The 27,595-nt window shown below is 43.7% G+C and overlaps 1 long non-coding RNA gene across 2 annotated transcripts in view; it reads left to right on the forward strand.

Moving 5' to 3' along the window:
* CDC42SE2 (CDC42 small effector 2) overlaps window positions 1-27,595 on the forward strand; it is a 100,632-nt gene that overhangs the window by 48,027 nt on the left and 25,010 nt on the right. For both annotated transcript variants that reach the window (XR_007918940.2, XR_007918941.2), the window contains exon 3: window positions 13,250-13,570. This is a non-coding gene — a long non-coding RNA (CDC42 small effector 2). The remainder of the gene's footprint in view (window positions 1-13,249; window positions 13,571-27,595) is intronic.

Consider the following 27,595-nt stretch of genomic DNA (forward strand, 5'->3'; position numbering starts at 1 on the left):
TGCTGCCAACAATGCAAGACGACCTATAATTGTTTGTAATTGATGGTGTTGATTTAATTTTGGATCTTATCTGGAATTTCCAGAAGGTTACTGTATATTTTCTAGGAACCTTTTATTTTTTTTTCCTTCAATCTTTGGAAATAATTTTGGAAGATTTTAGATTAAAAAATTTTTTTTTACTGGTAAAGGTGAGAAGATTGGCTTTCTTTTTGTCCAAAGCTTAAAATATAAAATTTGGGGCCAGTGCCATGGCATAGCTGCTTGAAACATCGGCATCCCAAATGGACACTGGTTCTGGTTTGAGTCCCAGATGCTGATCCAGCTTACTGCTAATGTGCTTGGGAAAGCTGCGGAAGATGGCTGAAGTGTTTGGGGTCCTGCATCCATGTGGGACACTTGGAAGCAGCTCTGGGCTCCAGGCTTCTGGTTGGCCCAGCCCTGGCCCTTGTGGCCATTTGGGAAGTGAAGCAGCGGAGGAAAGACCTCCCTTCCCTCACCCTCCCGTTCTTCCTCCCGCTCATCCTCCTCCTTCCCCTCCCCTCTCCTCTGCCTTTCCAATAAATAAGTCTGTAAAAAAATAAATTTCATCTTTTTAATACTAAAAAATATATCAAGAGGCATGTTATTGTGGTAGTATGTTTGATTTATTTTGATTGTAATAAATATAATAGCAGTATATTCAGGTACTTCAAAAAGTTCATGGAAAATGGAATATAAAAATAATAATCTCACGATACTTTTTGTCAGCTATCATGTTAAGCATGTTGATAATGCTATTTGATACACTTTTTTTTGCAGTCCTGTCAGAGGAAAAATTAAAGAGTTCTTTAAAGAATATGATACTTGTGTTATTGCAAACATTGAGTAAGTTTTTCCCACCCAAATAATTAGTGAAAACTGAAAATATCTCTCTTTTCGGGGGAGAAAACATCAAGTTAATACAGAATTAAGGTAGTTGGCACAAAGGAAGGAGGAATCTGATGTAAATCACTTTGATCTTTTTCCTCTTGGGATATCGTGTGGAAAACTGTTCTGTTAAAGAATGCTGGGGGGAGTTGTGCTGTGGTATAGTGGGTAAAGCCACTGTCTGCAGTGCCAGCATCCCATATAAGTGCCAGTTTGAGTCCCAGCTGCTGTACTTCTGATCCAGCTCTCTGCTATGGCCTGGGAAAGCAGCAGAAGATGGCCCAAGCGCTTGGGAACCTGCGCCCACCTGGAATACCTGGAGGAAGCTTCAGGCTCCTGGTTTCAGATCTGCCCAACTCCAGCCTTTGCTGCCTTTTAGGGGATGAACCAGTGGATAGAAGTCTCCCTCTCCCCCTCTCCCCCTCTGCCCCTCTGCCTCTCTCTCTGTAACTCTGCCTTTCAAATAAATAAATCTTTTTTTTTTTTTTGACAGGCAGAGTGGACAGTGAGAGAGAGAGACAGAGAGAAAGGTCTTCCTTTGCCGTTGGTTCACCCTGCAATGGCCGCCACGGCTGGCGCGCTGCGGCCAGCGCACCGTGCTTATCCGATGGCAGGAGCCAGGTACTTCTCCTGGTCTCCCATGGGGTGCAGGGCCCAAGCACTTGGGTCATCCTCCAGTGCACTCCCGGGCCACAGCAGAGAGCTGGCCTGGAAGAGGGGCAACCGGGACAGAATCCGGCGCCCCGACTGGGACTAGAACCCGGTGTGCCGGCGCCGCAAGGCGGAGGATTAGCCTAGTGAGCCGCGGCGCCGGCCCAATAAATCTTTTAAAAAAAAAAAAAACCACTAGGGTTCTTCATGAATGTCTTTATAGAGGGCGACATCAGGATAAGTGTTTGAAATTTTTTTCCATTTTATTAAAATGAATGTTGAGCCCATTGTGTAGAAGAGGAGTTTTTGTAGCAGGTGAAATGTTGGATGATGTCAGTGATTGCCAAATCGAGTGATGTATGGATCCATTTTGAAGGGAGAAAATGGCTACAAATCACCAGTGTAAATATGATGTTTTATCAAAGTCTCCACCTCACCTTTTGCCTTGTTGTAGACCCAGATAAAGGTTGTAGTCTGCTCAGCTGGCTTTCTAGTCCCCAGGGGTTTGATAGGGACTTCCTTGCCTGACCAGGAAGCACGAATTACACATACTTTTCGTTCTTGTAAACTGTTTTAATTCCTTCCCGTCATCTTATACAAAACACTTGGCAGACGTTCCCCTAGTAACTGGATATTAGACAAGCATTTTCTTCCAAAACTTTTAACTTGCTGATATCCATGAGAAGAAAGCCTGACTAAAGCAATTTATTATTTGAAGGGAATTTGTTTACTATTGATAGGTTAGACCAGTCATGATAGAATTATTTAACTATTGAAAATTCTCTGTATTGGTAGCTAAGTGTGACATAGTTATATAAATTATCTAAATTATCTATACATTTCAATCTTTCGAGGAAAATACACCATTGCTATCAAAAGGAATAATTTAATTAGCTGAAATAAATTTTTTAACCACCTTAATACCGATCCTGGTTCACTTTCCCTTTTTTTTTTTATTTTTTATTTTATTTTATTTTTTGACAGGCAGAGTGGACAGTGAGAGAGAGAGAGACAGAGAGAAAGGTCTTCCTTTTGCTGTTGGTTCACCCTCCAATGGCCGCCGCGGCCGGCGTGCTGCAGCCAGCACACCGCGCTGATCCGGAGGCAGGAGCCAGGTGCTTCTCCTGGTCTCCCATGGGGTGCAGGGCCCAAGGACCTGGGCCATCCTCCACTGCACTCCCTGGCCACAGCAGAGAGCTGGCCTGGAAGAGGGGCACCGGACAGAACCGGCGCCCTGACCGGGACAAGAACCCGGTGTGCCGGTGCCGCAAGGCAGAGGATCAGCCTAGTGAGCCGCGGCGCCGGCTTAAATATCACTTTATACTTAGTTTGTTGGTAAAAGGAGAAGGTCAGTTTAGTCAAAAATTGATAATTTTAGAAATAAAATTTCTGAAAAAAAAAAAAAAAAAAAAAAAAAAAAACCTGGCTGGTGCTGTGGCACAGCAGGTTAATGCCCTGGGCTGAAGCACCGCCATCCCATGTGGGTGCCGGTTCCAGACCCGGCTGCTCCACTTGTGATCCAGCTCTCTGCTATGGCCCGGGAAAGCAGTAGAAGATGGCCGAAGTCCTTGGGCCCCTGCACCCACGTGGGAGACCCGGAAGAGGCTCCTGGCTCCTGGCTTTGGATTTGCGCAGCCCTGACTTTTGTGGCCATCTGGGGAGTGAACCGGGGATGGAAGATGTCTCTCTCTCTTTTCTGCCTCTCCTCTCTCTGTGTAACTCTGACTTGCAAATAAATAAATAAATCTTTTTTTAAAAAAAGAATTAACAATAAGCGTCTCATTTATAATTATAAGTACCAGAAGAAACAACTCAGTAAATTAAAAATGGTTGCCACTAATACATGGAGATAGGTCAGAGATTTTTCTGTTTAAACAGGCTTTTGTTATTCATTTTATTTCTATGTTTTAAAAATTTATTTATTTGAAAGTCAGAGACATGCAGAGAGAGGAGGAGAGGCAGAGAGAGAAGTCTTGTATCCACTGGTTCACTCCCCAGTTGCCGCAGTGGCTGGAGCTGTACCGATCCAAAGTTAGAAGCCAGGAGCTTCCTCCAGGTCTCCCACACGGGTGCAGGGGCCCAAGCACTTGGGCCATCTCCTGCTGCTTTCCCAGGCTATATCACAGAGCTGGATCGGAAGTAGAGCAGCCGGGACATGAACCAGCACCTATATGGAGTGCCAGCACTGCAGGCAGTGGCTTTACCTGCTATGCCACAGTGCCGGCCCCATTCATCCATTTTAATTTTTTTTTTATTTGACAGATAGAGAGAGAGAAAGGTCTTCCTTCTGTTGGTTCACCCGCCATTTCCCCCAAATGGCGGCTATGGCCGGAGCTACACTGATCCAAAGCAAGGAGACAGGAGCCTCCTCCCAGTCTCTAATGCAGGTGCAGGAGCCCAAGCACTTGGGCCATCCTCCACTGCCTTCCCGGGCCACAGCAGAGAGCTGGACTGGAAGAGGAGCAACCGAGACTAGAACCCGGTGCCCATATGGGATGCCGGTGCCACAGGTGGAGGGTTAACCAAGTGAGCCACGGCGCTGGCCACATGCATTCATTCATTTTAAAAAACATCTCTGTGCTTCTGCCATTTTGAAAAGCAGCAAAGATTGGTTTTAATGGAAGAAGGTATTTCCTTGTATGGTTTTATTCAGAGAACTGCAAGTATAGGATATAATTTGAATGTGCATTGCTTTGTAAACCCTGTAGAGGCACCCACCAAGAAAAGTAAAATAGAGATAGGTGGAGGAAAAAGACAGTGAATTTAGTTTTGCACATACTGGTTTGATGTGACCCAGAGTCTGCAAGAGATGTTCAGTAACAGATGGGCATAAATGTTTAGCTATACTCATGAGAACAATTCAGAATGCCAATGTAGATTTTAGTCTATCAACTGATACACTGGGAATCTTCTGTGTGTCATGTATTTCTAACTCTTGAGAACCAAGGAGGGACTTAGGGGGAGTAGGTAAAGAAATGGAAAAGTGAGACAGAAATTGAAAAAAAAGGAATAGATTGACAGAAAAGTAAAGGAAGATTATTAGTGGTTTTTTTTTTTTTTTAAAGGTTTATTTGAGAGGCAGAGTCACAGACCAAGGGAGAGACAGAAAGGTCTTGTGTCCGCGGGTTCCCTCCCCAGTAGTTGCAGTGGCTTGAGCTGGGCCTATCAGAAGCCAGGAGCTTCTTCCCTGTCTCCCACATGGTTGCAAGGGCTCAAGCACTTGAGCTATCTTCCACTGCTTTCCCGGGCTATAGGCAAGGAGCTGGATTGGAAGTGGAGCAGCCAGGACATGAACCAGCGCCCATATGGGATGCTGGTATTGCAGGCTTAACCTACCACACCACTGCACCAGCCTCAAAGGAAGATCATTAAAGTGAGAGGAGGGGCCGGCACTGTGGCAAGGGGTAAAGCCTCCGCCTGCTGTGCTGGCATCCCAAATGGGTGCCTGTTAGAGTCCCAGCTGCTCCACTTTCAGTCCAGCTCCCTGTTAATGTACCTGGAAAAGCAACAGAAGATGGCACAACTACAGGGGCCCCTGCACCACAGGAGAGAGCCACAGAAGCTCCTGGCTTCGGATCAGCCTAGCTCCAGCCCTTGTAGCCATTTGGAGAGTAAACCAGCACATGGAAGATGCTCGCTCTCTTTCTTTCTCTAACTTTGCCTTTCAAATAAATAAATTTAAAAAACCAAGTGAGGAGAAAGTAAACATGGGAGTCATTCTTAATTGGGAGAAGAAATGTGAGAGGTAGAGAAAATGTAAAATAGTACAACTTATTTAGAAAACTGATGGTTAGTTTCTTCTAAAGGTAAACATTATACTGTATTTAAAGTATGATCCATCATTTCCATTCATAGGTATTTACCCAGAAGAAATGAAAACCTCTGCACACAAACAGGCATGTTCATATTAGCTTTAATTTTAACAGCCAAAAAGCTGAAAAAGCAATACACATTAAGAAGAGAGATGGATAAATAAGTTGTACAATATTCATACAGTATGGAATCAACTTAGCAATAAAGAATGAATGACTAAGAGGTAACATGGATGTATCCCAAAAGCATGCTAAATGAAAAGTCAATTCCAAAAAGGTGTATACTGTGTGATTGCATTTGGACGAGCCCATAGGAAAGGTCAATCTATAATTAGTAATTCAAATATAAGGAAAAGTACCCCTCCTGTTTTGATATTTCCATGTACCCCTACCTTTGCTGTTTATAAGTGATTTCAGGGAATAATAGATTGTTTGGACTTTGATTAGCAACAGAAAAGTAGATCTGTTACAAGTACATAGTTTCAAAGTTCATCTTACTGAATTTATTTTTTCAAAAGGATATCGTCACACCAATTAAATCAAGAGCCATTTCAACTAGTTTAGTGCTTTAGTGCTATGAATAAGTTTGATAATTCAGACATGGTCATTGATAAATTTTGTGTATCTGGCACAAACTTCTTGGGCATCTAAAAGATCTTTTGAACCCTTCCCCATAATTTTACCTAGTACTTCAAAGCCCCTAGCAAGGATGTTCGTTTTTACTTGATTCTGTGTTTGCGTTTTCATCCCTGATCATCAGTTCATTATGGTCAACTACTAATTGTTAGTACTTTTATTTATATCTTGTCTTAAAAATATAACACATAGAAAATTGCATAGTACTTAAGTGTACTATTTAACAAATAATTATAAAGTACACAGCTATGTAGCTACCACCTTGGTCAACAGGCAGCATGTTGTCAGCATTTTAGAAGCCCTTATTCATCCCTTCATATTCTTAATCCCTGCCCTCAGCCCTCTCCTGACTTTATTATAATAATTTCCTTGCATTTCTAGCTACGTATGCATCTCTACACTACAGTTTAGCTTAACCTGTTCTTGAAATCATAGAAATGGGTTTTGTATTGTGCTGTGTTTCTTTGCTCAACAACTGTGAGAGTCATCTATATTTCATGGAGCTGTCATTTTTATTTTATATGAATTTATCATTTTTTGTATTTTTAGGTTGTTTCTTAGAAGTTTGCAGCAAATTATAGCCTTTCTTTGTTACCTCATTCTTTTTGCTGTTTTAATATGCATAATCAGAACATCTTGTATCAGTATAGCTCTTTATCATAGATGCAGTGCTTTTACATGCATCATTTAATTAGGTCTTCATTTCAGACAAGTGAAACTAGCAGTGCAGCCTACGTTTTATAGCAGAACTGTGACAGAGCTTGTGCATTGCTGTGGCATACATTTCTGAAAATTACTGAAGTATTGTAGCTGCCACAGATTTTTAATTTCCGGGTATAAAATCTGAACTTTTGAATCACTTCCCCAATTACTGAGCATGGTCAGTACTTGCAGTTAAAATATTTCATGTTATATTTAGAAAAAAATTAAAAAGTCTCTTGGGTAAAGATGCGCAACTGTTCCCCATTTCAAATCAAGGCTTTATTTTTGGGGGCATTGCTTTAAAGAACTGTTAATAAATTGTTGGTAGGATGCTGCACAGTTTCTTTAAATTCTCTGCAGTAGGGGTCAGCGTTTGGCTCAGCAGGTTATGCTGCCAGTTGTGACACCAGCATCACTCATCAATGTACTAGTTGTAGTCTCAGCTGCTCTTCTAATCCAGCTCCCTGCTGATTTGCCTGGGAAAGCAGTGAATGATAGCCAGAATACTTGGGCCCCTGCCACCCACTTGTGAGACCCAGATGGAATTTCCTGGCTTTGGCCTGGCTCAGCCCTGGGTGTGGCGGGCATTTGGCGAAGGAACTGGGAACTGGCTCGCGGAAGATCAATCTCTCTGTGCCTCTGTGTTTCTCCCTCAGTCTCTGTTACTCTGCCTTTTTGAATGAGTGAATGAATCTTTGCCAAAAATTCTAAAGTTCTCTGTAGTAAAACTGTTCAGATAGATAGAAAGCTATAGCATTTGATTTAGATGGGGAATGAGGAGGAGGAGGGGAGACTAATGTTGGCTAATCTCCTAAGTCAAGAGACTGAGATTTTAATTTGAGGAAGCTCTGCCAGTCAGTAGCAAAGTAGCCTTGGATAAATTCAATAAAAGCTGTTGAATGAGGAAGTTCCATGATGTTACCTTTCAGGTCTCTTTCTCACCCCCCCTTCCTCTTCCCCTTCTCCTTCCCCTTCCCTTTCCTCTTCCCCTTATTTTATTTTAGAGTTACAGTTACAGTTAGAGACAGTGAGAGGGAGAGACAGAAAGGTCTTCCTTTGTTGGTTCACTCCCAAAATGGCCGCAATGGCTGGAGCTGCACCAATCCAAACCCAGGAGCTTCTTCCAGGTCTCCCATGTGGGTGCAGGGGCCCCAACACTTGGGCCATCTTCTCTGCTTTCCCAGGCCATATCAGAGAGCTGGATTGGAAGAGGGGCAGCCGGGACTAGAACCGGCGCCCATATGGGATGCTGGTGCCTCAGGCAGAGGATTAACCTATGCCACGGCACCGGCCCCTTTCTTTTTTCTTTTTCTTTCTTTTTTTTTAAGGGAAAGAGTTTATTGGGGGAAATATGGCAGACTGGAAGAAAGGGGCAAAGAAGGAAAGACAGACAGGAGAGTGAAAGAGAGACGGAGTTCAGGAGACGGGGAGGAAGAGAGAGAGCGCGTGCGCGCCTTGTGTTCAGGAAAAGGTCCTTTTAAAACTTTGCGGGCGTGGGGGCGGGTGGGGAAGCAGGAGCAGCCAGTCCCATTAGGATGTGGGTGGGGCTGACACCGGTTTTGGCTGTGTGGCCACCTGGCTTCCAGCAATGGCAGAAGTGGGGGGCTAGAGCCTAGGATGTGTCAGGATGTAGACTGCACCATAAATAAGACTGTGCCATTTTACTAACATTCCCTCCTTTTGTTTTTTATAAAGCAGAAATTGTATGGGATTACATTAGTTCCAAAAGTGCAGGAGGGGTAGAAGGAAGATGATCTGTCTTTAGAGCTACTTCCTGCTGACGTGGGGCAACAAGGTACTCTTTGCTGGCATGGGGTGATGTCTCAAGCTGCTGCCTCCTGGGTGGGGAGCCGAGTATATCCCCGTAGCAGCATTTGGTTAACCGCCTGGTTGCTGAAAGCCTTGGTTCATTCCATTATCAACTCCTGGAAGCAGTTAAACAGACCCTGTAGTGTAAAAGACAGGGTGAGATAGCAACCATTGATCCTAAGAGTGGCATTAACCAGGTAATGAGATCCTAAGAGTGGCATTAACCAGGTAATGAGAGGATTTCATAGAGGAGAGGAAATGGGGTGGGGGAGGTCTCTGGACCCTTGTGAGGACTATTTGATGGACGTGGTTTAAAGCTGATCCCAACCAAGACTGGGAGAAAGGCCACTCAACTTTTGCAGGTAGAGGAGTTTTGTCTATGGAGGAAATCCTGAAAAATCATACAGCATTAAGCGGGGGAGAAGACCATCAATACAAACAGGTTGGGAGTAGAGCCATTGATGTTAGAGTAGAGGCTATGATTATAAAGGAATGAGGCCCCAAGTGGGCTAGACAGGGTCTTGAACAAAGGACAGACTCATTACTAGAGGACCTAAGAAAGGTGCTGTCTAAGCCATGAATTAGTTTTCCTATTGAGAGGCAAATAGAAACTGACGGAAGGGGGCCTGATAATAACCAGGTGGGCTTTAAGGCCTTGTAAGTTATGAGGCCTAGACTTATCTATCTCTTCACATGGGGTACATCCCAAGGGAGCTGTGCCACACACACACACACACACACACCCCCCCCCTTGGGAAGGCATCAGGTCTCTTTCTAAAAGCATTTATGTGTCTGTGAAATAGTCTTTGTGATAGAGACGGTCTGACCTCTTATTTATGTGTGGAATGTGCTCAGCTGGGTTTAAAGCCTGGTTTAGATGATGGTGTTATTGCAGAGTGACACTCTTTTTGCTGTCTGAACACTTTTAAAATTACGAGGTTTTAAAAATGGACATGTTTTAAACAACTTTCATCTCAAGAAGTGCAGGTAACTATTAGTGTAGTTAGTCGTGGCTCAGTTGAAATATTTTAGAAGAATTCAATACTTCTCTGAAGGTGTTTATATATAAATGTGTCTAAACTATATAAACTTTGGGAAGAAAATTCTAAATTTGTTTAGAAAAGCAAGAAGATAAAAATATTGATCTTACATTACCAGGCATGTTTGGTTTTATACGTTTACTTAAATAAAGACCCTTGGAGTTGGAAACATCTTCTTGGTTGAAAATGTGTTTCAGCAGGTTTGTTATCTGGGTTGAAATACATTGAAGCATTGTTGTACTTTGGGCAGCTGTCTTTGACCTAAACATTACAGAAGAGGAAGTGTTGACCTGTGTTACTCTTAACTTAGTACATGGTATAGGGAAATGAACATTTTGTTATTTTTAAAAGATACTTATTTATTTGAGAGTTGGGGGGGGAGCTTTTGGGAGCCAGAAACCCACTTTAGGTCTCTTATATGGGATAGTGGGAGCCTAGTAACTTGAACCATCAATGCTCCTTCACAAGAATTGGAGCCACAATTGAGAATTGAACCCAGGTGTTCCCGTGTGGCTGTGCGCATTCTAACCAGTAGGCTAAATTTAGCCCACTCCTAGAAAATGTGTCTTTTAAAATGCACAAAATACGAAGCTGTTTGATTCTAAACAGGAGGGAAACGTGAATTTGGGTAAATGTGGTGATGTTAAAGTATTTATGTAGGAAGCCACTGAATAATTTTAAGTGTTGAACAAAAGAAGCACTTACTTAGAAAAGCACAAGAAAATACAGTGCTCCCCCAAGTAAAATTAATGTTTGAAGATAGTTCTCAGGAAAATTGCTTGGGGGTGGGGGCGCTATGGTGCAGTAGGTTAATCCTCTGCTCGCGGTGCTGGCATCCCATATTGGCACCTCGTGGCTGCTCCTCTTCCAATCCAGCTCTCTGCTGTGGCCTGGGATAGCAGTAGAAGATGGCCCAAGTGTTGGGGCCCCTGCACCCACATGGGAGACCTGGAAGAAGCTCCTGGGTTTGGAACGGTGCAGCTCCGGCCATTGTGGCCATTTTGGGAGTGAACCAATGGAAGGAAGACTTTTCTCTCTGTCTCTCCCTCTCACTGTCTGTAACTCTACCTCTCAAATAAATAAATAGAATCTTTAAAAAAAAATTGCTTCTGGTGCTTTGGATGTAAATGAGAATATGTGATGTTGATAGGAGAAATCAAACAGATTAGAAGAACAGCACAGTAGCTCCTTACCTCTGTGAACTACAGCAATGATGAACATTGGAGAATTTTCACTTTGAAACAAAGGCATACTTAATTTCATAGAATTGATTAAAAAGAGATTTCATTTAAAATGACTTCTTAATGGCCAAGGTCATTAATCTTGGATGAGCTTAAGCTTGTTAAATAAATATCCACATTGAAATACTGTTTGTGATATATGAATTTAACCCTTTCCTCTTAAAGTTGGATAGAGGAAATAAATGAAAAGTACTTTTCTTCTGAGCTAATGAAACATCACAGTATTAACCCAGTTTAGTGTATGAAGTCTGCCAGTTCCTCGGCTTTGCATTTGGGGGAGATAAGGAATATTCAACTTTATTTACAGTAAATATTGTGGATTCTGAAACTTGTAAAGGCAAGATTGTAAATTTTTCTTAATTCTCATCCTCTTTGAATGTATGCTTCACTGTGAACATGTCCTTTCCCTTTAGTATGCTGGAGAACTTGTCCTCTAGGCTGTACAGCCAGGGAGCTGGCTTTGTACCTGTTACTTCCTATGAGACAACGTGCTCTTGTCTCTGAAGATTTTTACCTATAAAAATAGCTGCCATTTTTGCCTTACTTAGTTGAGAGGCAGTATTTTGCAGATAGCAGAAAGGAGGGATTTAATTTCTCTTAGTGTTCAGGGGTGGTAGTTATCGATTTATAGTTGGCAAAGCTTATAAATGATGGATGAGGTTTCTTTCAGAAATTTATAAGGACATGTTTTGTTTTTCACCACTTGGGGCAAAATGTTCCAACATCTCCTTGAATAATAAAATCAAGGCATCTTTTATTTATTTATTTACTTTTTTTTGAAGGACGGCTCTTTTTCTTCACTCTGCCTCCCATTCCACGCTTGTATATCTGTTTTTATGGTCAACATTATCTGTGTTCTGGACTCTGCTTTCCTTTTAGTTAGTTCTTGATCCACTGTAATCTGATTTCTGCCCACTACCTACTGAAGCTGGCCTACCCATGACCAGTAATTCTCTGTTTGCTGCACAGCCTAATTAGGAGTTCTTAGTCTTCCCTCTCTCAGTGGCAGTTAAATTCCCCTTGGAAGGTTCCAATGACACCACATTTAACTGGGTTTTCTTTCTCGTTTTGATAACATCCCACCTCCTTTCCGTTCTTCTCCCTATAATAAAATTGTTGCTGTTCTTCACAATTCTCTTAAACTCTTTGCTTCTCATGATAGCTTTCCTTAGAGCTTGTCATTTATTACTTCACTGATAAGCCTAGTTTCATACTTCTTGGCTTTCAAGTTGTATGTGCATCTGTGTACTAGATGTTTTCCTTTGGCCACTACAGTAGGCTATGAGTGATAAAAACAAATTTCATAGTAGGCAAAAACAAAACCAGCACTCAGGTGCACAGGTGAAACTGGTCTTTGGGGTGGCTGCAAGCAGGGACTCATGTCATCTGAGTTTCTTTTTTGTCTGCTTTTTTGTCTACTACATGCAATATGGGGTATAAAGTTATTGTTAAAGTCTGCAGCTTGGTAGTTGGGAATGAAGATTAAGTTCGGGGCCGGCGCCATGGCTCACTTGGTTGATCCTCCACCTGCGGTGCCCACATCCCATATGGGCGCAGGCTTCTAGTCCCGGCTGTTCCTCTTCCAGTCCAGCTCTCTGCTGTGGCCCAGAAAGGCAGTGGAGGATGGCCCAAGTGCTTGGGCCCTGCACCCGCATGGGAGACCAGGAGGAGGCGCCTGTCTCCTGGCTTTGGATTGGCATAGCTCCTGCTGTAGTGGCCATTTGAGGGGTGAACCAATGGAAGGAAGACCTTTCTCTCTGTTTTTCTCTCTCTCTAACTCTATCTGTCAAATAAATATTAAAAAAGAAAATTAGGTTCACTCTTTGTACAACACCACATAAGAAATTGCCTGACAGATTATCTTTAATTTAGCTTTATTTGCCATTGTGGGATATGCAGTAGTCTGACCAACACCCTTTCTGGTGAGTTGTTGGTAGGGGTGGGAATCCAGTGGCTAATTCCCAAAAGGAAGCCTAACTAAACCGCTAGTAAACTTTGATGTACATTTCAAAATTCGATGGGTAGGGTGATAATTTTGTTTATTGTTTTTGATAAGTTATGGTTACTTCTGTTCTTAGTGTTGATGATTGCTTACTATGTGGATTGTGTATGAACACCAAGGATTCAACTAGTGAAATGATGATTAGTATTTCCTCTTAGTATTAAAGACTTAGGTTTGATAGTCAGTGTTAAAAATAATAATTCTTAAAAAAATTAAATGTTTTCATGGCTATAAAGTACAATGCTTTGTGAGGGCAAGGTTTTCTATTTGCTTTCAGTGTTATAGCCCAGCACATGACAGAAAAAATAATTTTGTTGAACATGGTATCAGTTTGTTTAAAGTCTTGATTTTTCGGTGTTTGTGTGGTAATATCTACTCTGAATTTTGTCACAGATTTAAGAAAGAAATGCTTTCAAGACTAAAGTTAACTTTTTTTCTTTTCTTTCCTAGACTCCCTGCTATAGACTATAAGTTCAAGACAACAGTTTTTGTACTTTCTGGTGGTGCAGAAGCATGTCTCTATAGAACCAGAAACAAAGCGAGAAAAGAATCTGACTTTTTCTTTAAATTGTGGAAGATACTTGACTTCCAGGAACAAAAGCACAATAAAATAACAATATTATTTTGGCTTTACTGAACATTCATCTTATTGAGGAGTGTGCCTGAGTTGAAATTCGGAATCCTCACTGCTGCTACACTGTACCTTGAACTGTAACCATGAGTGAATTCTGGTTGTGTTTCAACTGCTGTATCGCAGAACAGCCTCAGCCCGTAAGTATTAAGTCCTGTGTGTCTGCATCGGGTAGGGTGCTTAGTAAACATGCCAGTGACTCTCAGACTAAAAATTGGGACTTTAGCAGTTAATTGCAGGGCAGGTCTAGGGAATGTCATAGAGAAAAGTTCAGTGGAACTTGAGATACTTCTTTTAAGAAATAGCATTTAATGTGTTGGGACTACATATGGTGTATCGAGAATTGTGCTAGACTTATCCACGACTGAAGAAGTTGTGTTCTTCTACCAGGTAGACAAATCTAAAGACCAGAGAGGGGAGACAGGAGAGGTAAAACAACCAAGTCAGCCTCAAAATCAACAGCTGGAAGTGGTGGAAGCTGCAGCAGATAGATTGTCCTTGCGTACTTCTTGACCTACCATATCATTTTTCTCAACGAATATATCTATACTTTGGTTTACTTGTTTTAATAGGTTTACTTGTTTTGCCCAAAACTATATAGATGGTAGTTGGTCTTGCTGACTTCTTGGCAAATGCCCCACTTTTGCGCCTTAATCCTGTGTGTATTTCAATGCTACCAGACTCCAGCCCACTGACCTCCAAGTTTCTATTCATCATTGATAATGCCCAAAATGAATTTCACCACTATGAAGTCTCTCCATGCTTTCCACTGATTTAGATAATACCTCATCTCTTCAGTTCACTTTTCTGTTACAGCCTGGAGCTTTTTATATCCAGTCTCTGCCACCACATTGAAATTCTTTAAGGGCCCTGATCATATTTACTTTGTGTCTTCAGGAGCAGATGTACTACATTGGAGAATGCTAGCTGGATAGCTGACAAAATAGGATTTTAACTTTGTTCTTTTTTTTGTTTAAATTTTGTAGTAACATAAAGGGAAAAATGAGGGTTATATTTTAAAAATGTAATTGCACACACAGTACACAAATTTTTAGTTTGTACATGAGCACAGTATAGACAAGGGAGAAAATTGAAAAATGAAAGTAACCCCTATTTTTTTCCATCCCCGTTTTCACTGCTCTGCATGTGAAATCACTTCCAGGGATTGGTTGTGCCACAAGATGCCTTTTAGCTTTATATATTTATATGGGTTTCATTGTTATGGTTTTGATTGTTACAGTTAGTTAGTATGTTTTGTTATCTCACAGGGTAAAAAAATTTTTAAAGATTTATTTGTTTATTTGGAAGTCAGAATTAAACAGAGAGAGAACAAGAGGCAGAGAGAAAGAGAGGGAGAGAGGAGAGAGGAGAGAGGAGAGAGAGAGAGTCTTCCATCCACTGATTCATTCTCCAATTTGCGGCAACTGCTGGAGCTGCGCCGATCCAAAGCCAGGAGACAGGAGCCTCCTCCTGGTCTCCCATGCAGGTGCAGGAGCCCAAGCACTTGGGCTATCCTCTGCCCTCCCGGGCCACAGTAGAGAGCCGGACTGGAAGAGGAGCAGCCGGGACTCAAACCAGCACCCGATATGGGATTTGGGCACTTCAAGCAGCGGCTTTTACCTGCTATGCCATAGTGCCGGCCCCTAAATATTTTCATACCTCTTCTTTTTCACCTGTGTTGGTCATGTCTTAGTTTTTAAGCTGGATTGTGGTTACGTTTCCTTGTTACTGTTAACTCATTTTAGTTTTTCTTCCTATGTGATACTTCATAATGCATACTTTAAACTCTTTGGGTGTTTTCTTTAGGATTGCATTGAATGTAGAGAATAATTAGGACAGAATTGACATCTTTAGAGTTTTGAATTATCCTGTTGAAAAATATAGTACAAGTCTTCATTTATATAGATTTTTGCGTATTTTTAGTACATTTTTTAAAGTTTTGTTCTGTTGGTTTGTACGAATGCCTTAAGGGCTGATTCTGAGGCCAGAGTGCTATTTAGCACATCATCTGCCATTCTGTGAGTCTGCTGTGTATCCTGCTTCCCATGTTGGATCGTTCTCTCCTTTTTAATTCTTTTTTTTTTCTTTTTTTTTGACAGGCAGAGTTAGAGAGACAGAGAGAAAGGTCTTCCTTTTTCCATTGGTTCACCCCCCGAGTGGCCACTACGGTTGGCGTATTGCGGCCAGCGCGCTGCGCTGATCCGAAGCCAGGACCCAGGCGCTTCCTCCTGGTCTTCCATGCGGGTGCAGGGCCCAAGCACTTGGGCCATCCTCCACTGCACTTCCGGGCCACAGCAGAGAGCTGGACTGGAAGAGGAGCAACCAGGACAGAATCCGGCGCCCCAACCGGGACTAGAACCTGGGGTGCCGGTGCTGCAGGCGGAGGATTAGCCTAGTGAGCCACAGCGTGGCCCTCTCCTTTTTAATTCTGTCAGTTAGTATTAGCAGACACTAGTCTTGTTTATGTGATCCCTTTTAATCCTATCATTATGATCAATTGTGAACTGAAACCGATCACTTTGACTAGTGAGATGGCATTGGTACATGCCACCTTGATGGGATTGAATTGGAATCCTCTGGCACGTTTCTAACTCTACCATTTGGGGCAAGTCAGATTGAGCATGTCCCAAATTGTACCTCTCCTCCCTCTCTTATTCCCACTCTTAAATTTAACAGGGATCACTTTTCAGTTAAATTTAAACACCTAGAATAATTGTGTATTAATTGAAGAGTTCAACCAATAGTATTAAGTAGAACAAAAACTCTTTTCTATAGTAGTTTTTCATCCAGAATCTTCCTGAACACTTCAGTAATTTTATTTAGTTGAAATGCTTGTATGGTCTATATATCTCTAAATAGTGACTGTAAGTAATTTTTTGATATGTGAACCTTTTAGGCTGTTGAAATCTTAACTTCACTGAGACCTATAATACAATGGGTGAATAGTTTCAGTGATGGCTGAGCATCCTTGCTCATCCTGATTTTACTAGCAAAGTTCCTAATTTATTTTATATTGTTTTTTTTTTTAAGATTTATTTTATTTATTTGAAGGACAGAGTTACAGAAAGAGGAAGACAGAGAGAGAGGTCTTCCGACTACTGATTGATTCCCCAGTGGCCACAATGGGCAGGGATGAGCTGATCCGAAGCCAGGAGCTTCCTCTGGGTCTCCTAGGTGGTTGCAGTGGCCCATGGATTTGGGCCATCCTCCACTACTTTCCGAGGTGCATTAGTAGGGAGCTGGATTGGATGTGGGGGAGCCAGGACTTAAACCAATGCTGCAGGCCAGGGCTTTAACCCATTGCACCACAGCACTGGCCCATTTAATTGATTCTAATTGTGAAATAAATGTATGTGTGTTTGAGTGAACAAAATTTAAAACTGCATATAGCTATGTTATTGTGTATAATTTATAATCTGATATTATCAAATATTACATTTATTTATTTTGAAAGAGTTGGAGAGAGGGAGACAGAGATCTTCCCTCCACTGGTTCACTTCCCAGATTGCCATAAAGATGAGTGTTGGGCCAGATTGAAGCTAGGAGCCAGAGCTTCCTCCAGGTCTCACATGTGGTTGGCAGGGGTTGAAGCATTTGAGCAGTCTTCTGCTGCTTTTCCCAGTCCATTAATAGGGAGTTGGTTGGAAGTGGAGCAACTGGGATATGAACCGGTACCCATTTGGGATGTCAGTCCCCTTCACTAATACTTCAAAACATTATGGAGGGGCTGGCACTGTGGTGTAGCGGGTAAAGGTGGCACCTGTGGTGCTGGCATCCTATATGGGTGCCGGTTCCAGTCCTGGCTGCTTCATTTCAATCCAGCTCTCTGCTATGGCCTACGAAATCAGTAGAAGATGGTCCAAGTCCTTGGGCCCCTGCACCAGCGTGGGAGATCTAGAAGAAACTCCTGGTCCTTGGCTTCAAATTGGTGCAGCTCTGGCCCTTGCGGCCAAGTGGGGAATGAACCAGTGGATGGAAGACCCCTCCCTCCTTTTCTCTCTCTCTCTGCCTCTCTTATCTCCATGTGACTCTGACTTTCAAATAAATAAATCTTTTTAAAAAATATGGAACACTTGAGACATTTGGCCATGTTTTTAGTATGCCTTATTGTTTGTAGAAAAGGATATGTGGGGCCAAAGGAGATGGTAAATAGATCTTTAATGTGAGGTTTTCTGTTTATCTGGCTGGAGATTAGGCCATTTAACTATTGCTCTGGCTGTAGGTGTCAGAGGATAAAATTTCCTCTGGTGGCCTGTGGGTTTTATCTGGTGTTGTCTTCGGGTTTCCCTGGAGACATATTCTTAAATAAGGTCTGAGATGTGCAGTTGTTCCCCTGTGTAATCCCCTGTGTTGTGGGAACAGTGGTGGGAAGTGTAGGGGAGGGGAAATGGCATATCATGCTGTGAGTAGGTGTCAGTCTGACTGTCTCCCTGGAGTGTGACCCACACAAAGGACTTCTATGTTTTGTTTTGTTTCTTCTCTTTCAGGTGAGACAAAAAGGTTAGAGAAAACTGGCATGGGGTATTTTCCTCCCACCAGATTGGTTGGTGTGGTAAAATCCCAGATGCTTAGGGTATAGTAAAATTGCTCCTCTTGAGGGCAGGCCTCTGTTAACAAGAATGGAGTGCTCTGACTTGCTGTGTCGCGGCTACCTTTCCTGCCCTTTGTTGAAACATGATGTATTTTTCCCTGATTTGCACTGTGAGAACGTAGCTCAATTCCTGGGGATAAACCCTCAGAAGTGGGCTCCCCTATGTCTTTTTCCTGCCCAAGTGTGAAACTCAAACTTGTTCACACTGAGCCTACAGCAATTAATTAATTGCGTTAAGGGTTTTCCACTTTAGTTCCGGCATCCTGCTGAGGTTTCCTCTCTGCATGGTCTGTGATTCTGTGGCTGCCTACCTGCCTGCCTAAGACAGCAGGTTGGGGACAGCAGTTGCTCTGTAAACTGAGTTCTCTAATGGATCTACGAAGAACTGTTCTTTTTTCTTTGAAGGATGAGAGTGATAACTTCCTTGTTGCACATGTGTAAGACCAAAAACTAGAAGTCATATTGCCATGTTTCTAAAGGTTGATTTATTTACTACTAATATTCACACATAGCTAAAATAGAGGGACACCATAACTAAAATAGAAAGACACAGATTAGGAATTTATATATCAGGAGTCTACATCGGTGGTTACAAGCATGACACATCAGAAATAAATTTTATGCTACACTAACACATTTGAAACTTCATTTTTTTTCATACAGCATTTATCATGTCAATATTGTGTCATTGTTCAACAAACACATATTTATATAGAATATTTTACAAAAAATTCCTTGGGCATCTGATTTCTTAACGTTTCTGACTTGATGAGAAAAATTCCACAAAACTTAACATGTCCATGGTGGTCACCATAGTGGAGGAATGACTTGCTTGTTGGTATCAGGTAACCAATTTAAAAAAATGCATGAAGAATTTCATTACTCTTTATATTTTAAGAAAATTTGCCACTTGATGTCTTAGTAGACTCTATCAAGATTGCCTTATCTGAAACTGCATGGTCATGTCTGAAGTTTCGTGAAGTATTTACTGAAGTAAAGTGCTGCATGCCAGCTCGCCCACTCACTGTTGATCACTCCCTTCTGCTCTTGCACATTCCATGAGTGAAAAAAGGAACAGCCAATATTGGAAAGAAAATAGAATGCATTTTTCTGAGTATTAGCTTAATAATCATTTTTCTCCTCCTACTCCTTTGGTTCAACCCATTATAATACACAGTGTAATGTTTTGAGCTGTGGTAATTCAAAACTTTTTTTTTTTAAGGTTTATTTTATTTATTTGAAATACAGAGTTACAGAGAGAGAGGTCTTCTATCTGCTGGGTCACTCCCCAGATGACCACAATGGCCGGAGCTGCACCAATCTGAAGCCAGGAGCCAGGAGCTTCTTCCGGGTCTCCCACATGGGTGCAGAGGCCAAAGGACTTGGGCCATCTTCTGCTTTCCCAGGCCGTAGCAGAAAGCTAGATTGGAAGAGGAGCAGCCAAGACTAGAACCAGTGCCCATATGGGATGCCGGTGCTTCAGACCAGGGCTTTAACCTGCTATGCCACAGCGCCAGCCAAGATTCAAAACTTTTTAATTGACTATACATGATGTAGTTGCTGTTGTTAGAGCTAAGTTTGTAGATTTAAAATTGGGTAATTGCTGCTTTCCAAAGCAATTTTTATTCATACACACACACACACACACACACACATATTTTTAAAGATTGTTTTTATTTACTTGAGAGGTAGATTTGCAGGGGGTGAGAGGGAGAGACAGAGAGAAAGGTCTTCCATCTGCTGGTTCAGTCCCCAAATGGCCGCAACGGGTGGAGCTGAGCCTTTCTGAAGCTAGGAGCCACAAGCTTCTTCCAGGTCTCCCACGCAGGTGCAGGGGCCCAAGCACTTGGACCATTTTTTACTGCTTTCCCAGCCCATAACAGAGAACTAGATGGGAAGAGGAGCAGCTGAGATATGAAAGGACACCCATAAGGGAGGCTGTCACTGCAGGTGGAGGCTTAGCCTGCTACACCACAGTGCTGGCCCTGCAAAGTAATTTTTGAGAAGATGTTTGTCACTGGTTACAGAACTGCAGTGAGTTATTGTTGAGCATCAAAGTGTTGGTAAACTTCAAAGGCATCCTTAAAAAACATGAACATTGATTTTACAGGAAGAAAAACTTTTCTTTTTTTTTTTTTTAAAGATTTTTTTATTTATTTGAGAGGTAGAGTTACAGACAGAGGAAGAGACTGAGAACCATCCACTGGTTCACTCCCCAAATGGCCGCGACAGCCGGAGCTGCGCCGATCCAAAGCCAGGAGCTTCTTCCAGGTCTACCATATGGACGCAGGGGCCCAAGGACGTGGGCCATCTTCCACTGCTTTCCCAGGCCATAGCAGAGAACTGGATTAGAAGTGGAGCAGCCAGGACTAGAACTGGCACATACATGGGATGCCGGCACTGGAAGGGGAGGATTAACCTTCTGTGCCACAGCGCCAGCCCCCAAAAAACTTTTCTCTTTATATCCTATGCCTTTACTTTTATTATTTCTCCCTTGGCACTGATTTTTCTGTAATGCTATTCTCCTTGAAATGTATATTTTGACATGTACACACAGTTCCTGTGGGGAGCAACTCGGACTAGACTAAGTTACTGGAATTAAGACTTATTCTATGCATCTGCTCTCCCACAATATGGCACTGGGAGAGAAGAAAACAGCTTCTACACAGCTGCCTCCAGTTCAGCCAATAAACAGCAGGACCTGCTCCTGATTGGAGGAGAGCAGCGTACTCGGCGTGTGGGCAGCCGAGTTGGGATTGGCGGAGGAGGACTATAAAGGAGGAGAGAGAGAACATGCACCAGGAACATCTAAGGGGAACATCTAGCTGAAGGAACACCTGTGCAGCCCCCGAGAGAGCCGGCCGGCGGTGTGCCGCTCCCCCGCGGAAGTGGGGAATGTGGCAGGGGGAACCGCCCTTCCACGGAGGTAGAAGGGTCGGTAGCCAACCCGGGAAGAACCAGCAGCAAACCCGGGGAGGGCCGAGCAGATGAAAGAACAGCGCAGGGTCCTGTGTCGTTCCCCCACGAAGATGGGGAGCGACATAATGGTGCCGTGACTCGGATATGAAGCCTAGGCAGGGCTTAGTGTCGTTCCTCCATGAAGATGGGGAGCGACATAATGGTGCCGTGACTCGGATATGAAGCCTAGGCAGGGTTTAGTGTCGTTCCTCCACGAAGAGGGGGAGCGACATAATGGTGCCGTGACTCGGATAGGAAACTTAGGAGGGAAGAAACGGGAAGAAATGGGAAAATACCAGAGAGAGAGACTAGCAAACAGCCTAGGGAAAAGCCGGACGAAAAAGGTGCCGGAAGAAGTTATTGAAAGCCTAGGCATAGACTCGGATACGGACTACGGGGGGAAGCTGGGAGAAATCTCTAAGGTCGAAAGCGAAAGTGAAAGCTAGAACAAACAGACTCGGATGCGGACTGTGGGGAGAGGCCAGGAGAAATGAGGGAGGAGTATTGTTGGAGGAAAGCTTGGGGAAACATACTGGGTAGAGAAAAATGTTAGGGAAATTGAAGCCGCGGGGGGCAGGCTGAGGCGGAGACGAAAGCCACTTTGGGATTCTCAAGTTAGCCCGGGAATGGGGGGCAAAGAGTTGAAACCAGAAGCGGAAACGTAAGCCAGGTTGGGATCCGTCTGATTAGCCCGGGGAGCAGAGGACGGGAAGCCAGATCGTGGGGCGGAAACGTGAGCTGGGTTGAATTCGCCAGGTTAGCCCGGGGAACTTAGATTGAATACTAGTGGCGGAGACGTGAGCTGGGGCTGTGTGACTCGCGGAGGCTGCCGCGCGCAGAGAGAGCGTGCGGGGCACAAGTAGATAGGGAACGCTGGGCTAGTGCGAGACTGCGGAGTGTGCGCGCGAAGCCGAGCCGCGCAGAGCCGCGAAGCCGCGCAGATAAGAGAAGCGGGCTGAAGCGGTTCAGCCGGGAAGCCGCCGAGAAGCAGCCTCGGGGCGGGCGCCGGGAAGCCGCGGGGATAAGAGAAACAGAAGTTTAGAAGTAAAATGAGAGAAATAGGAATGTTGGCAGACAGAAGTAAAATGGGAGAAATAGGAATGCCCGGAGATAGAGAAATAGAGAAATAGAAAGGCCTCCCCACAATACTGCAATGAGAAGGCTTGGATTCGGTCTTCCTGATTAGGAAGGCGGTGAGCACCAGCAGGCGGCTCGACCAGAGTATGAGCCGCAGGTCACCGAAGATAGGCACGAATCAACACCAATAGGCCTCCCCACAATATGGCAATGAGAAGGCTTGGATTCGGTCTGCCTGATTAGTAAGGCGGTAAGCACCAGCAGGCGGCTCGACCAGAGTATGAGCCGCAGGTCACCGAAGACAGGCACGCATCAGCACCTAAAAACCTCCTCACAACATGGCGAAGAGAGGACCCGGATTCGGTTAGCCTGATTGATAGGACTTGTAAGAACCTGTGGCAACTCTAGCAAGAAGAGCAGAGTGTGTGCCGCGGGACACCGAAGACAGGCGCGTATCAACGCCAAAAAATAAAAAGAAAGGGGGATCTGTGGGGAGCAACTCGGTCTAGACTAAGTTACTGGAATTAAGACTTATTCTATGCATCTGCTCTCCCACAATATGGCGCTGGGAGAGAAGAAAACAGCTTCTACACAGCTGCCTCCAGTTCAGCCAATAAACAGCAGGACCTGCTCCTGATTGGAGGAGAGCAGCGTACTCGGCGTGTGGGCAGCCGAGTTGGGATTGGCGGAGGAGGACTATAAAGGAGGAGAGAGAGAACATGCACCAGGAACATCTAAGGGGAACATCTAGCTGAAGGAACACCTGTGCAGCCCCCGAGAGAGCCGGCCGGCGGTGTGCCGCTCCCCCGCGGAAGTGGGGAATGTGGCAGGGGGAACCGCCCTTCCACGGAGGTGGAAGGACCAGCAGCCAACCCAGGAAGGACCAGCAGCAAACCCGGGAAGGGACAGTAGCCAACCCGGGAAGAACCAGCAGCAAACCCGGGGAGGGCCGAGCAGACGAAAGAACAGCGCAGGGTCCTGTGTCGTTCCTCCACGAAGACGGGGAGCGACATAATGGTGCCGTGACTCGGATATGAAGCCTAGGCAGGGTTTAGTGTTGCTCCTCCACGAAGAGGGGGAGCGACAAGTTCCCATGTATTAGTGCACACAACAACCCTGGCATTTCTGCAGTGAGCCATGTGTTGATGAAAAATCAGTGAGCAAAGTAGATGTTGTTTCTGCTCTCCTGGCTCTCACACTGGTAGAGGACACATTTTGCTTTATGAATAAATGTGTATGATACCAGATAATGACAACTGCTGTTTGGAAAAACAAAGTGGGAAAAGAAGATGGAAGGTAATCTGCGAGAAATGGGGCTCTTAATTGAAGTAGGATGTTGTGAGAGAGCTCCTCTGATGGATAGTGTAAGCTAGGATTTAAGGGAGCAGACCGCATACAGGAAGGAGCATTGTAGTCAGATAGGTTAGAAAGTGCAAAGGTGATGTGTGTGAGAGAAACATAAAAAAAGGCAGCGTACTGAGAGCCAGGAGGCTGACCAGTGGTGGAAATGAGACCGGAGAGGTGACCAAGGGCTACTTCCTGTTCAGCCCTCCAGGTCGAGAAGACACCTTTTTATTCTTTGTGAAATGGGAAATCACTGACGGTTGTGAGTGAAGAAACCAAGAGGAAGGACGGAAACTTTCCAGTGGTTTGAGTGTGACTTTGTACCTAGACTTGGAGGTTGTGCTGCCCATGCTGTCCCCCCTCGGTCTGTGAGTCACCATTTGGGATGGAGTGTGGCATGTTTTCTGCTGTGAGGTGGTTTATTCCCTTAGGTAGCTTTTATTTCTGCCTTTTTTGTTGTACAGATTCAACCCATGGTAGTATGTGGGGTGAAATGTAGGTTATGGTGCTGGACCTACTGCGAGAAAGTAAGGAAACAAAATAAGGGAGGTGCCCTGTGCTTGAGGAAACAGAGAGGAAGCCAGTCGACTGCTAGAGGATCTTAGGTGTTCTGCAAAACGTGAAAGCCATTACTGCAGCTTGAGAGAATGAACCAACAGGTCTGATGAGGTGACTAGAGCTCCAGACCATGGATAGTAAGGTCTAACCTGCAAAATAATTTGGTCTGTTCCTTCTAAGGCAACCCTAGGTGGGACTTGAAATTCAATAAATATCGGGCCGGCGCCGCGGCTCACTAGGCTAATCCTCCGCCTTGCGGCGCTGGCACACCGGGTTCTAGTCCCGGTCGGGGCGCCGGATTCTGTCCCGGTTGCCCCTCTTCCAGGCCAGTTCTCTGCTGTGACCAGGGAGTGCAGTGGAGGATGGCCCAGGTGCTTGGGCCCTGCACCCCATGGGAGACCAGGAAAAGCACCTGGCTCCTGGCTCCTGCCATCGGATCTGCGCGGTACGCCGGCCGCGGTGGCCATTGGAGGGTGAACCAACGGCAAAGGAAGACCTTTCTCTCTGTCTCTCTCTCTCACTGTCCACTCTGCCTGTCAAAAAAAAAAAAAAAAAAAGAAATTCAATAAATATCTACAACCTGATACCATCAATTTACTAAAGGAAAACATTGAGGAAACCATAAGACACTGGCATAGGCAGAAACACAGGCAGTAAAGTAAAAATATACACATAGGATTACATCAAGCTGAGAAGCTCCTGTACTGCAAAGGAAACAGCAAAATGAAGAGGCAACAGACAGAATGGCAGAAAATATTCACAAAATATGGAGTTGATAAAAGATTAATATCCAGACTCTATAAAGAGCTTAAGAAACTCAGAAACAATCCAAGAAAACAAGCAATCCAGTTAAGAAATGGGCAAAGGACTCTGAGCATTTTTCAAAAGAGGAAATTCAAATGACCAACAGACACATGGAAAAATGCACAGGTTCACTAGCCACCAGGGAAATGCAAATCAGAATCACAGTGAGGTTTCACCTCACCCTAGTTAGAATGGCTGTCATACAGAAATCAGCAAACAATGCTGGCAATGATATGGGGAAAAATGTATCCTAATTTACTGTTTGTGGGAATGTAAACTAGTACAGCTATTGTGAAGGCAGTATAGAGATATCTCAGAAAGCTGAAAATAGGTTTACAGTATGACCCAGCCATCCTACTCCTGGGAATTACCCAAACAAAATGAAATTACTACATGAGAGAGTTATCTTGGGGCTGGCGCCATGGCACAGTAGGGTAATCCTCCACCTGTGACGCTGGCATCCCATGTGGGTGCTGGTTCTAGTCCTGGCTGCTCCTTTTCCAATCCAGCTCTCTGGTGTGGCCAGCTCTCTGGTATGGCAGTAGAAGATGGCCCAAGTGCTTGGGTCCCTGCACCTGCATAGGAGACTGGGAAGAAGCACCTGGCTCCTGGTTTCGGATTGGTGCAGCTCCGGCCTTTGCAGCCATGTGGGGAGTGAACCAATGGAAGGAAGACCTTTCTCTCTGTCTCTCCTTCTCACTGTCTGTAACTCTACCTCTCAAATAAATAAATAAAATCTTTAAAAGAAAAAAGTTACCCCTATGTTCATTGCAGCTGAATTCACAATAGCTAAGATATGGAATCAACCCTTATGTGCATCTGTTGATAACTGCATAAAGAAATTGTGGCGTGTGTGTTATGAAATACTACTCAGCCATAAAGAAGAATGAAATCCTGTCATTCTCCACAAAATGGATGTAACTGGAAACCGTTATATTTAGTCAAAAAAGCCAGTCCCAAAAAGACAAATAGCATGTGTTTTCCCTGATCTGTGGTAACTAATAGAGTACCAAAAATGTAATGTATAGGAGCGAAATGGACATAGTGAGATTGGATGATTGTAGCCCTTGCCTCTACTGTTGAGGAACAGTGTCTTTATTTTTTTTCTTACTATTTGTTGTTTTACTTAGTGTAGGATTAATCTTAGGAATATAAAGTAGACTGAAAGTAGATCATTGTAAAAAGGGAATAAGAGGAAGGGTGGGAGCATGAGTGGGAGGGAGGGTAGAGTTGGAAGTATCACTAAATCTGTGTATATGAAATACATGAAATTGCACCTTAAAATTTAATGAATTTTTAATCATTTAATGTATAGCAGGCTACTTTTTTTTCTTTTTCTTTTTTCTTTTCTTTTCTTTTTTTTTTTTTTTTTTGACAGGCGGAGTGGACAGTGAGAGAGAGAGACAGAGAGAAAGGTCTTCCTTTGCCATTGGTTCACCCTCCAATGGCCGCTGCGGCCGGCGCACCACACTGATCCGATGGCAGGAGCCAGGTACTTCTCCTGGTCTCCCATGGGGTGCAGGGCCCAAGGACTTGGGCCATCCTCCACTGCACTCCCGGGCCATAGCAGAGAGCTGGCCTGGAAGAGGGGCAACCGGGACAGAATCCGGTGCCCCGACTGGGACTAGAACCGGGGGTGCTGGCGCCACTAGGCGGAGGATTAGTCTATTGAGCCACGGTGCTGGCCCGAAAATCACTTACTTTCAAAAACTAAGTTTATAAATGGCAGGGGAGAATTTTATTTTAATGTTTTCTTGAATTCATCTTTGGTTTGGTTTGGATTAGTTTTTTGCTGTACCATAAGGTGAAGTAAGCCTTTTATTTCTTAACAAACAATATGATTATTGCAGTTTTTACTCTTTTTAAAGATTTATTTATTTGAAAGGCAGAGTGAAGGGGAGCATGTTCCATATGTTGGTTCGCTGCCCATATGGCTGCAACAGCCAAGTCTGGGCCAGGCACAAGGCAGGAGCTCCATCTGGGTCTGCCTCATTGATGGCAAGTCTATTTATTTGGGACATCTACCACTGCCTTTCCAGGCATGTTGGAAGAACCTGGATTGGAAGTGGAATAGTTGGGACTCAAACTGGCACTGTGATACGGGTTATCATAGTTGCAAGCAGTGACTTGATTTGCTCTGTCCCAGTGCCAGCCCCAGTTTTAAGGTACTTAAAATGTGACATTAGCAAAAGTCATAATGTGTTTTAGCATTTAAAGTAAAGGACAATTTAAGTCCTCTTTGAAATTATGTAATCTGTTTTATACAGTGAAAGTAAACATGTAACAGTGCATACCAGTAAACAGTTAAAAGACACTGCAATACAGATGTCTTATTGGTAGACATAAGAGTAATTTCTGGGTCGTTCTATTACAGACTATGGTGCAGGGTTTTTTTTTATATGTATTTCCTATTGCATATGTATCTTTTAGTGATCTTACTTCTTTAGCATATGTATCTAGAAGTAGAAATTATGAGTGGTGGGGTATAGACATGATTGGCTTCACAGGTTTGTGCCACAAAATGATAATTGCTGCCACAGCAGTGTGCAATAGTTACAGCTTTACAGCATCTTTCTTAATGCTTTGATCTTTTCTAACTTTATTATTTTTGCCAATCTGAAGGGTAAAATGGGATGTCATGGTGTTAACATTTTTTTCCCTGGTTGCCTGGTAAAATTGAGCATCTCTTCACTTGCTCAATGTCTTGTTTATTGATAGGCACCTCTTTTTTTTTTTTTTTTTTTTAAGATTTATTTATTTTACTTGAAAGAGTTACACAGAGAGAGAAGGAGAGGCAGAGAAAGAGAGGTCTTCATCCACTGGTTCACTCCCC

This window comes from Oryctolagus cuniculus, chromosome 6 (assembly GCF_964237555.1).
Source record: "Oryctolagus cuniculus chromosome 6, mOryCun1.1, whole genome shotgun sequence".
Classification (NCBI taxonomy): domain Eukaryota; kingdom Metazoa; phylum Chordata; class Mammalia; order Lagomorpha; family Leporidae; genus Oryctolagus; species Oryctolagus cuniculus.